The 12,421-nt window shown below is 36.6% G+C and overlaps 1 protein-coding gene and 1 pseudogene across 6 annotated transcripts in view; both read right to left on the bottom strand.

Moving 5' to 3' along the window:
• LOC145263069 (uncharacterized) overlaps positions 1-12,421 on the bottom strand; it is a 531,947-nt gene that overhangs the window by 439,676 nt on the left and 79,850 nt on the right. The window lies entirely within an intron of this gene.
• LOC145263531 (5S ribosomal RNA) lies at positions 10,311-10,426 on the bottom strand (annotated as a pseudogene).

The following is a 12,421-nucleotide window of genomic DNA, read 5'->3' as shown; positions in this document are numbered from 1 at the left end:
CCCTCATGATCATCAGCAAGGTAATCTGGTGCTGTCCGGGGTGCATAAAAATCTCGTTACATAAACACAAGTATTACCTACACTTATTGAGATACAACAAAAACGTATTCTGGTACCTTCTGAGCCACACTCCTAACACTTATTCCAGAAGACAGAATATAATTGTCAAAGTGCTCAAAAGTCAAATGTGATATGCGTAGGTGCCAGAAGTCATGATCGCATAGCATGCTGGGAAGTTTTACACAACTGAAACACCAATTCTGCAATTTCACTTCTGCATTCCATGTAGCTCTGCCCTCTACATAATACTATCATGACCCAGGGGGTCACTCATTGTCGTGTTCTGAGTGACTCGGTACTGGATATAGTCTAAGGCTACAAAGATCATATGAATTTCTGACTTTGCCATTAACTGCTCTGCACCCTGTGATGTGATGGTGAAAATCTGCAAAACTTGTGGTTTTTCTGCATCCATGTCAGAACTTGGTTTGGTGGTGGTGGTGGGGGGGGTGCTGGTTGCATTAGTTAGTCTAACAATAATTTCAACAAGCATTTATTCAAAGAGATTAGACTTCTATAGTTATGGATGGACCAAATAAGTTTTAATTTTTCTCCATCTCTCTTAAACACTACACTAGTCTAATAAAACTAATCTTGTAGTGAGAAAAGGAATATATAAGTGCAGAATATAAACTAAGTGATGCTGTGATAAAGATTAGAAAGGAAAATAGAAAGTTGACCTTGGGTTTACTTTCGGCTGCCTCGTAGTTCTCACTTCCCTTATTTTGTCCTTTAGTCCTCACATTCCACGAGCAATGCTTCTGACAAAAGGGGGAGAATTGCTGTTTTCTGGGCCGAAATCTATCCGTCTAACATTTATCACTGGCTAGTTTTTGACCTTGAAGTAGTATTTTTTTTTTTTAACTCCTGACATCAAGTAGCTTCATGCCTTGTTATGAGTGATTTTCATAAAAAAAGATAGAAAAATAAAACATGACAAACAAATGATGTTGCAAAGTACAATCATAATCATATTCAGTTGAATTGACTTAAAAACTAATCTATCTCTGGCCAAGTCTTTATTTTTGTCCATCCCTATTATTACTTCCGTCTTTATTTTCCTTCCCCTGTCAATTGAACCTGCTGTTTAAACTGTTTACTAACCCAAAAACTTTCTAAAACAGATATAAGGGAAACGCGAATGTACACCTATCCAAAGCATTGGCGGAAACTTTAGAAAACGACCTCTAGTTTGTAGTGAAACGGATACGTAAATGAATAGTAACATTAAATGCTACTAAGACTAAGCCTCTTTCCTTTAACAATTACAAGAAAACCTTCTCAACCACCGATTGCCAGGACTAATAACAAGTGCTGTGAGAACAGAATATTCTTTTCATTCTTTTGACTCAAGTATATATCCGACACAGTAACACAGTCAATCAACTGAGAACCACATCAGTCTATATAAAAAAAAACATAAGATATCAGCGGATATATACTCAAGAATCAAAACAATGAAAAGAATATGCTGTTATCACAGCCCTACTAATAACACTACCTGAGAGCTTATCATTCAAACTCCTTGGCTTAACATTCACAGGCAACACGAATTGAAACATTGAGGATATTACCAAAACTCCTGCAAAGAATGTGGGTTCCCCTCTACCGTGCTAGATAATAACTCACATCTGAGACTATTCTATATCTTCACAAGGTCACCATTCGAGCATGAAACAGGGTCCAAAAGGAGAGTCTCAAATCTAATAAGTTCCACACTATCAACTAAGCTCCAATCTCTGTCCCATCACTACAATATTACATCTCTGCACCCATTTTACAAATACTTTAATGGAATGTGCTCTGACAAATTCATCTCAACATACATACTCCTGACTAATCCGACAAGCAGCAAACTACTTCATTGTTAAAGTTTCTAGATGCTGCAAATATTAATAATTTCGTCCTTTGGACTGCTAGACTTTGGAATTCCCTCCCAGTTTCCTGCTTCCCTAACTGTACTAACCTGCAGAAATTTGAATGTAATGCAAATATATATCTCACTGCTCAACTCCCTAAATAGTCTCCTGTATACATGGTCCCAAATAGTAGTCTTTTATAACGAAGTGGAAAGTGCGAGGAAGATGGACTCTCTACCATGCTAAAAAGCTACTCATACTCGAGAGTATCCTGTATCTCTACAAGACGACGGTTCACCCATGCATAAAGTATTGTTGCCACATCTGGGCTGGCACTAGTTTCTCGCACCTAGACATGGTTCAAAAAAAGAGTCATTAAACTAATAGGTCCTGAACTATCAACTAAACTCCAATCTCTGTCCCATCGCCGAAACGTGGCATCCTTTTGCCTATTTTACAAGTATTTCAATGGCAAGTGGTCTGATGAACTCCGAGCACTAGGACTTCCTCGACGACAATATACAAGCAGTAAAATCCTACCCCTACACTGTAGAGATCCCTAGATGCCGTAAAGCCTTCTGCTTGAATAGCTTTTTGCCCCTCGGACTGCTGCACTTTGGAATTCCCTCCTGGGCCCCTGTTTCCCTGACTGTACTGACATGCAGAAATTCAAGTATGATGTGAAAAGACATCTCAGTGCCAAACTCCATAAATAGTATCCCTGCAAAACTGATCCGAAATAGTCCCTTACGACCAAGTGGTTTGTGCCTTGCTTGGGGTGAAACGAAAAAAATATATATGTCTAATAAGAGTAAAAAAAAATGTTTAAATAGAAAAAAAAAATAAAGAAAATGGAAAAAAATTCAACTCTCATCCATTCTTTTAACATGGCGACGTCATCAACATCTTCTGTTCTGTCTTAATGTCTAGATCTAATCTTCCTCTGAAGTCATCAGATCTAAGTCTTTCTTTAAGACTAACTTTACACATCCCTTGTGTCGTTCTCATATCATTTCTTACCAAGCAACGCATGTCCTCAATTTTCACTAGTCAGGTTTCATTTCCATACATAATCACACTTCATACACATCTTATAGACTCTTCCCATTTGTCAACAATACTAATGCTCTGCTGGTTAGTAATAGCAAAAGTTCCTTGAACTTACTCTTCCCACTCTTAACGCTTGCAATTACACTAGCACCTGCTCCACCAGGTGCTCCAATGGTATCACTAAGCTAACAAACGTAAAAAAAAAACCTAGTATACTTCTTTGTGGTTGTTGGTTTAGGGTTAGATTTCGGTACTATTTAGAAGAACAAAGAAATAAAATTCTGGACGTTTCATTTTTTTAATCTCTTCAAGGCTGCTGCAAAAAAGGTAGGTTCCCTCTATCGTGCTAGAAAATTATTCAAATCAGAGAGCATCCTATATCTTTACAAAGCCATGATTTGCCCATGCATGGAGTATCGTTGCCACATCTTAGCTGGTGAATCTCTCACTCTTAGACAGCGTCTAAAAAAAAAGAGTCTCAAATCTAATAGATCCCGCACTGTCAGTCAAGCTCCAACTCCTGTCTCATCGCCGCAATATTACATTCCTGTACCTGTTTTACAAGTACTTTAATGGAATGTATCTGATGAACTCATAGCACTTGTGCCCTCTCAACATGCATACTCTTGATAAATCCCACAAGCAGAAAAATCCCACCCCTTCACCGATGAGGTCCCTAGTTGTCAGAAAGTATTCTACTTTGATAGTTTCTTCTCTTGGACTATTAGACTTTGGAATTCGCTCCCTGTTTCCCGTTTCTCTGACTGTACTGGCCTGCTTAAGTTCAAATGTAACTGCTCAACTCCCCATAGTCCTCTGTCTGATACAATCCCAAATAGCCCTTATGTTCCAAGTAGCAATAGGGTGAAAAAAAAAGTCAATTTATATGAATAGCATTTGCTGATTAGACTTTACAAGTTAATGATTCATCCCCACTTGGAATACGGGTCCCTAGTGTTCGCCATTGGCAAGGTGTTCTGATTCTCGTAAGCGTCTACTACATCGTGCCTACAGATATATACCACATATTTCCTGTTGCAACTGTTCTCTCTGGAGTATATGATCTGCTTGGATTAGATCTGCTGTCTATTCGCTGGAATGTAACTGTAGTTGCTTCTGTTGCCTACAGATTATTTCATGGTTCTTGCCCCCCCTCACCCTGTGCTGCAGCTGAATAGATCAAACCTGCAACGATATAAATTCACATTGGACCCTCTGCATAATCACAGTGTTTGCTCAGAGATGTACCAGCGATCACCTTTCGCATTGTGTTCTGCAGTCCTGAATGTGCTGTCTCAGAATTTTGTGAATGAACATGTACCACTGTCACATTTTTGGAGTTCTGTATTGTCTTACTATCATGATGTTCCTAAGTTTTATGCATTCCTTAATTAGCTTAGTAGCCTTTGTCTGTTGCTACCGGTTTTATGACCATGGCTTAATAAGAGGGGATATTATATATATATATATATATATATATATATATATATATACACACACACACTTTTTTTTTATTATTATTATTATTATTCTGCTAAATATTTGTGAACACGGCTAATATATAAATATTAGTTAAAATTGTATTTGTTCAGATGTATCTGGCATGATATTGCAAACAGGATGTATTCTAGATAAAGGTCAAAGATTACGTAGTCGATCCTGCCTGTAAATAAACTGAGAGTTTATAAGATGACATGATGAAAATTATTAGGAAATGACGTCAGAACATATGATTGAGAGAGTAGTGGTTGCCAATTTATACACTCATTAGAAACCTCGAGAAGAAACAAACGAACGGACGAACAGGAGGGAATTATTAAGGTTTAAATAAACTTATCCAATTTTCACGGTACCTATTAATTCTTATCCTTCAGTCTTGATAAGCGTGGACTATATAGTAAAAATAAAAAAAAAATTTTTTTAAATTAAAACTTATTTAAGACTTCTGCTTGGTCATGGCTGACAGAATGAGAACAAGTTACTTCCATGAATAAAAGTTTTGTTCGAAATTTCAGATTCTTGAGTTCTGCAAAACTTTTGGGGAGCGGGGGTGGTGGAGAGATTGGAAACTGGATGACTGTTTATTTTATACGAGGGCTCTACTTCTTTCTCTTGAATTAAATTTTGGAATCTGAATCGGTAATTATTAAAGAATAAGGAATTTAAAACAGAATCGATAATTGTATCAGAATTGGGTAAAAATATTGGAATCGTTCCATCACTGGTTGTGAGGACAGTAGTTTGACTAATTCAAAGAATTCAAAGTTGAAACAAAACGTCATTAACTTTCTAAAGCGAAAATTCTCAGTAATATAAAAGAATGTCTTGGATTTTTCTTTCCCTTTGATATTTGTAATCAATTGTTTGTGTCATGTGTTAAGACCGTGCACACACCCGCACACACGTAGAATGATCTGTCGCTAAAACGCACAGAGTAATGGTTGGTTGGTTTTGTTTTACGGCATATCAACCCTTTTCAGGTTATTAAATGCCAAATCCATTAATTTTGAAGAAAAATTTTTTAATAGAATATATTGTTTTTTTCAAGTCGGTTTCTATTTAACCCATAGTTAGCACCCTAACCGGTACTACCACTCTGAGTCAGAGTGGACCTGGGAGCAATACCAATTAAAGGGTGGCTCCACACTCCCCAAAGCCTGCAAGCTGGGGCCTCACCATCGGATATAGTTTAAGGTCATATCCAGGACCCAGAGTGATGGAGTAAAGTTGTCAAAACTGATGTCGCTGGATGTGAATAGGTCAAGTATATGATTCCCACAGCTGTCGGGTTGAAAATCTGTTAGAGAATAGATCACGATATATAAGCAGGCTAAGCACAAGAGCCAGTTAAAAAGTGACAGTAGCAGGAGCCGCTGCTGGACCTGTGCCCTCCCGTTTCCCTTTTTGTCTACCGCTTGGAAGCATGCACAGGAGGAAAGAAATAAAATCATTGTATATTCTTCGAACAAACGAATTTGTGTTGCGAGTTTGTTTTTCTTGGCTTTCGAGAAACTTATCGTTCAACTCGGCTGCATCATATTTGCTAATGAGCAGATGTCGGAGTTTAGAAAAGGTCAAATTATGGCAGACAATGATTACCCTGTCATGTTGCAATGGAATCGTCATTTTTTTTTTCATCAATCGGATTTATCAGAAAAAGAAAAAAAAGTGCAAAAAAATAAAAAAAATAAAAACAAAAACAGCTAGCTGTCAATACTTGTATATATAACACGAGTTGGAATAGATACATCGAGATTATTGCTAAGGCTGCTGCAAAGAAGGTGGGCTCTCTCTATCGTGCTAGAAAGTTACTTATGCCTGAAAGTATCCTGTACCTCTACAAAGCCACCATTCGCTCATGTATGGAGTACTGGTGTCACATTTGGACTGGTGCATCTGCTACTAGTCTCTCACTTCTGGACAGGGTTCAAAAGAGTAGCCAACTTATTAGGTCCCGAACTGTCATCTAAACTTCAGCCCCTGTCCCACCGACGTAATGTTGCATCCCTCTGCCTGTTTTACAAGTATTTTAATGGTGGATGCTTTGACGAACTACAAGCTCTTGTATCCCCTCGACGAAAATACCCCCCGACAAGCAGCAAAGTACAACCCCTACACAGTTGAGATCCCTAGATGTAAGAAAGCCTTTTACTCTTATAACTTCTTCCCCAGAACTACAGAACTTTGGAATTCTCTTCCGGTTTCCTGCTTCCCTAACTGTACTGACATGCAGAAGTTCAAGTGTAATGTAAACAAACATCTTGCTGCTAAACTCCCTACATGGTACCCCTGCAACTTAGGTTCCCGATAATAGTCCCCTACATCAAAGTGGCACTGTGCCTTGTTTGGGGTGAAAGTGTAATTAAAAAAAATATATCTTTATATAAAACGTTAAGTACAGTAGAACCCCAGAATACGGCATTAAAAATTAGTAACAAAATACAGTACAGTACATGTATATAATTAAATTAAATTATAATTAACACTGTAAGGCGGGGCAAATACTGTAGCAGGTGTCGAAAAAACATTCCACATCGTAACCTGAAAAAAAACGTATCCTAGGGCCACCGTATCCCGGGGTTCTGCTGTATATGTTTATGCTGTTATGCGATATGGTGATCTACCCATTTCAAGAATAATGAGTTTACTTAGTGGCTATAAATATAGTTGCATCTAAATAAGGATATTTAGATTTGTGGCAGTTATGGCTCCAGAATCATGAGGTGTACTTCTGTAAAATACTTTTAATACATTTTTTGTTAATCATACCATTGTGTTTGTCTTGATTAAGGTCAAATGATGGTAGGCAATGACTGTGGCCGTCACCTTGTCATATTGTAATGGAATCGTCATTTTTTTTTTCATCAATTGAATTCATCAGAAAAAAAATGGGTGAAGCAAAAAAAAAAAAAAAAAAAAGGGTTGCAAGTGAAGCGGAAAAAAAAACAGTCAGCTGTTTTTTTTTAATATTTTGTACTACACATCTATATATATATATATATATATATATATATACATGATGATTGCAACCTCTTGTCAGACGAGTGCCACTCCCTCAGACACTTAAAGTCCATGAGCTCAAAAATGACTTCCATCGCCACAGGACCATTTTTATAGACAAATGCCCGAGGGAGTATCTATACACAGATGATGTTACAGAGTCTTAGCCTTGTACTACAGCTAAGTCTCTCTCAGTTCAAAATGTTGATGTCCAGCAACAAGCAAGAGCAAGATAGCCAGCAACAAGTTAAACTGCAGACCAGCTTAATGTGGGTACTGGTCTTCCGCTTTATGGTTTTTTTTAAATCAGAGATTATGCTTCTCCTAGAAAGGTTGCCTTCACCAAAGCTTATGGGAGCCCTCTCCACCCCAACGCACATGGTGCTAGTTGGCCGTTGACCCCGAAAAAGGGTTCACACACACACACACATAAATATATATATATATATATATATATATATACACGAACATTTTTAATTAAATTGTGTAAATTAAAAGTTTACAACAAATTTATTGTTTGACAAAGAGTACAAAAAAATTAAAGTTTTTTTCCTTAATCCATGGATTTTCAATGAATGGCTCATCTCATCGGAGGAAATAAATTTACATAATTTAATTCAAAATTTTCATTTATATTATTGCTCTATCTCGTATATTGAGCCTTCTTGATCTGATTGGGAAGTGTTTTACGGCATATCAACCCTTTTCATTTCAAATGCCGAATTCAATTATTTTTAAGCTTCAAGTTCTTCAAAAATACAATCTTCAAATATTTAATCTCATGTTTGGTCTAGTTTTGTGGCTTTGTAGAGGAAAACCGTTTTTGGCTTTTGGTTGAGTTTTGTAAAAGAAGAAGGAAAAAAAACGATGTTTGGTGCATTTTAGGTCAGAAAGCCGGTATCTTCGGACAGTCTGATCTGGTAGCACTGGACAATCTTTTGGACTATTATGCATGGAGCATAGGTGCGAAAAAAGGTTAATGGGTGTCCTTATAACATTAAACAATCCCTCAAAGTCTCCATAGCTAAAATAATGTACAATGTAAACAAGAACCGCTTGATTGTAAATTTACAAAACTCAGTCATGTTCTGCAAGGCCAAAAACAGTTTTCCACTACAAAACAACCAAATTAAACCAAACAGCATAGAAATAAATATTAGAAGATCACAAAGCCGTTATCGAAGCTGTAAACACCTTTAATGTATGGAATTATAAAACAATGTCTATTTTCAACAACTTTTTTTTCAGTACAGAGATATTATCCAAAAGTCATTTTTTTGCATATGTATTAATCTGTCCTGAAATACTTTACGCACATCTAAGTCTATAATAATAAACAATAAAGTATTTGTCATAAAAACTTAGTATTGATTTTTGATCTTCAATATTTTTTTTTTCTATCTCAAACAACGATTTACAATAAACACACCTGTCCACTGCATTTTTTATCAAATATTATCTGGGTCAGTTTTAGCTTTTTTAAACTGTGCCAAACAGACCTTGAAAGCAACGTTTAAAAGGCATTTTATGCTAGTTAAAAAGGCAGAGTTTCCCAAACTTCAGGACACCATGGAGCCCCTGAGCAGGGCAAAGGTTTTTTCATGGAGCACTAACAAGATAATTTTGAAAATAAATATGAAAAACATTAATTTCAAATTTTAACACTAACTAATGATAATGTTTACAACCATTTTTTTGTTTTTGATTCAAAAATTGTCGCATTTTTTGTTAATTTTAATCGTGAATTGCAAATACTTGTACCCCTTTGACGTAAATACCCCCAACAAACCTGACAAGCAGCTAAATCCCACCCCTACACAGTAGAGATCTCTAGGTGTAAGAGAGCTTTCTACTCAAGTAGTTTCTTCCCCAGAACTGCTAGACTTTGGAATTCCCTTCCGGGTCCCTGCTTCCCCAACTGTACTGACATGCAGAAGTTCAAGTGTAACGTGAATCAACATCTTGCTGCCCAACTCCCTACATAGTACCCCTTTTGCTTATGTCCTTGATAGTAGCCCTCTACATCAAAGTGGCAATGTGCCTTGTTTGGGTTGAAAATGTAATAAGAAAATAAAAAAATGAACCATTCTGAAACTCTTTATACCTGTAATTATGTATCTTATCTCTTTCCAGTAAAAAAAAAAAAAATTAAAAAAATCAAAAAAAAAAATAATTAAATGTCTGCAGCCAAATTTTAATTTTTCCATATAAAGCATTTGGTCCTCTTTAAAAAAAAAAAGGCTTCCGGAGCCCCTCAGCCTAGCTCATGGTTCCGAAGAGCCCACTTTGAGAAACCCTGTATCAAGGCAGCCGTTCAGTCTCAAAGGACAATGGATACCCCCTGTAACGTCTTCCTGTGTAGGTAATCTTTATTGAAGCAAGGGGTGCACAATCCTCAACTACAGCTCTCCTGAATCGGTATGGCTTGAGTTCAGTGGCAAGGAGATGTCCAAGACGATTAAAAACAGTGCTAGGATATGCAAAGAAAGACTGGTATTTAATTAGAGTTTTCCTTCTCCTAGGTTAGTTGCACAACTAAGTCTTGAGAGTCTAGTCTACTCTAGTTAATTCATAACTGAAGGAAGTGTATATATATATATATATATATATATATATATACACACACACACACACACACACACACACACACACACACACAGGCTCCTTCAGTTTTTGACAGACTATGGATACCCACATAGTGGTGCCTACATGTGAAATTTTTGTGGCAGGAGGTGCGCAATCTCCAACTACACCTCTCCTGAGTTGACATTGTAAAATACTAGTGGCAAGTGAAGTGTATGTATAGGACGACTGGAAATAAATACCATGATACGCAGAGAATACATACAGCACCTAGAATTTCCAAATGGTCACCCATTTGGTACTAACCAGGCTCAACGTTGCTTAACTTCAGTGATCTGATGAGAACCGGTGTGTCAACGCGATTATCTATATATCTATAAAAGTGAACGTGTCTGTCTGTCTGTCTGTATGTCTGTGTACATTTACCTACGCAATAACTCTGTCAATTTTTAGTCTATAGACTCGAAATTTGAAATACCGGGTACTGAGATTTGGGAAAACCGATGTGACGGGTGTCAGCCAGAAATTTGGCTATTAAGGGGTCAAATTTCAACGATTTGACCTTTAAGAACTCTACCAAACTCCTCCGACAATTTTGGGTCTAGACACTTGAAATTTTAGATATAGGTTCCTTGAACCTGGATCTAACTTAATAAAGTGATTTGAGCCCGAAACTATAAATTTTAAGGGGTCATAATAGGGGTCAAAGTTTTAAAAAATTAACCATTTTTTTTGTTTTTGTTTTTTTTTGCACAGCATACACCTCCAAACACCCGAGCAACGCCGGGCACCCCTGCTAATATATATATATATATATATATATAAGAGCAAATAGTTAATAAAACATGTTAAAAAAACACTTTGAAAAAGAGTTAAAAACATTTAATTTGAAAAGGAAACACTTAAGTGGATAGTCTTTAATCCACGGAGTTTCAAAGAAATACTTTCCTTCTCATCAGAGGGTAGGAATTAGCAAAATGCGGGATCGGATTTTGCATACAAAAGTATTTGATGAAACTGCAAGAAAGTCAAAGATCTTACTTGATAACAAAAAGTGAAGCAGAGGGAATTTATATATATATATATATATATATATATATATATATATATATATACACACATTTATACAAGGGTCATTCCAAAAGTACACCTATTTTTTAAACTAAAAAGGTAAAACATCAAAGATCTACGAAAACGAGAGTGGTACCATTAAAATGAGCGACCTTGTGTGCTCCAGATTTTATTTTTCTACATAGTCAATACCATTCTCAATACACTTTTGCTTGCCTCTTTTAATAAATTGATCATAAAAGTCCAGAGCGTGCTTCTTCATTCACATCTGTCACCACTCTGAAATCGTTGAACCCATCGCCTAACTGTGAGATCAACTGCATTGGCTCTGTAAACGTTTAATATGTGTCAATGAATCTATACCAGTTCAATATTTTTATGCAGGGAAAATTTCAATGACGGATTTCTGCTTCTGACGCATGTCCATGACAGGAGCTGCTTTGTTATAGTCTCACACTGTCAATATGTGCAACAGAGAGATGAAACTTTCAAGTCATGAATGCATGGTTATGATGACTGAACTTATGCAATCTGCAATTGCCTCGGACCCATTCAAGTGAAATAAAAAAAAAGGAGCCATTACTTTTGGAATGCTCATCGTATATTACTATTTCATATCTGCACATTTTTTCCAGTATTTACCTGAATGGTGATCATCACAAACGTAGATCTTAGTAGTAATTTAAAATGTATACTTATAAGTATAGGGAGATAATAGATACTCCCAGTAAGCTTGCTGGAGCAAAGAATATATAGTGAAGTAAGAGTTGCACAATCAACATCTCCACCTCTCCTAAATCAACATTAATAGAGTCCAGCATCAACTGCACAATGGTAAAGACTGGGATTAAATTAGTTTGTTTTTTTTTCTCTCTGAAATTAGTTGAGAGTCTACTAGTTTATCAATAGTTGGACACACTAATATAATTAGATAATAATTATTCATTTATTTATGGTTAAACACACTAGTGTTTCATGCTTACGCAATCATCAGTGTAAGGTAACAATTTCTGCCGGTCATGAGATTCAAACCCAGCCATGAAGCTACCTTTTGCTGCATTTGCAAGCCTCTACCTCAGGGCCACCAAACAATTGCCACAGAAATAAAGGGAATTAAGAATTATTAAACACCAAATTCGGGCAAGTACAATGACAATCTAGAGTGTTCACACAAACGGTAGTCATGAACATTGCATAGACGCTAGCTGATTGCCTTCGTTATAATTCCGCAGACAGTTTCCATCCTTAAGTATTCTTAAAAGGGGCTTGATATATAAGAGAAAGAAAATTAAAGCTTA

The sequence above is a fragment of the Euprymna scolopes genome, chromosome 38 (assembly GCF_053919585.1).
Source record: "Euprymna scolopes isolate OS-2025 chromosome 38, ASM5391958v1, whole genome shotgun sequence".
NCBI classification, from domain to species: domain Eukaryota; kingdom Metazoa; phylum Mollusca; class Cephalopoda; order Sepiida; family Sepiolidae; genus Euprymna; species Euprymna scolopes.
Note: the sequence above shows the minus strand (reverse complement) of the source record. Positions and strands in the feature narration are given on the sequence as shown.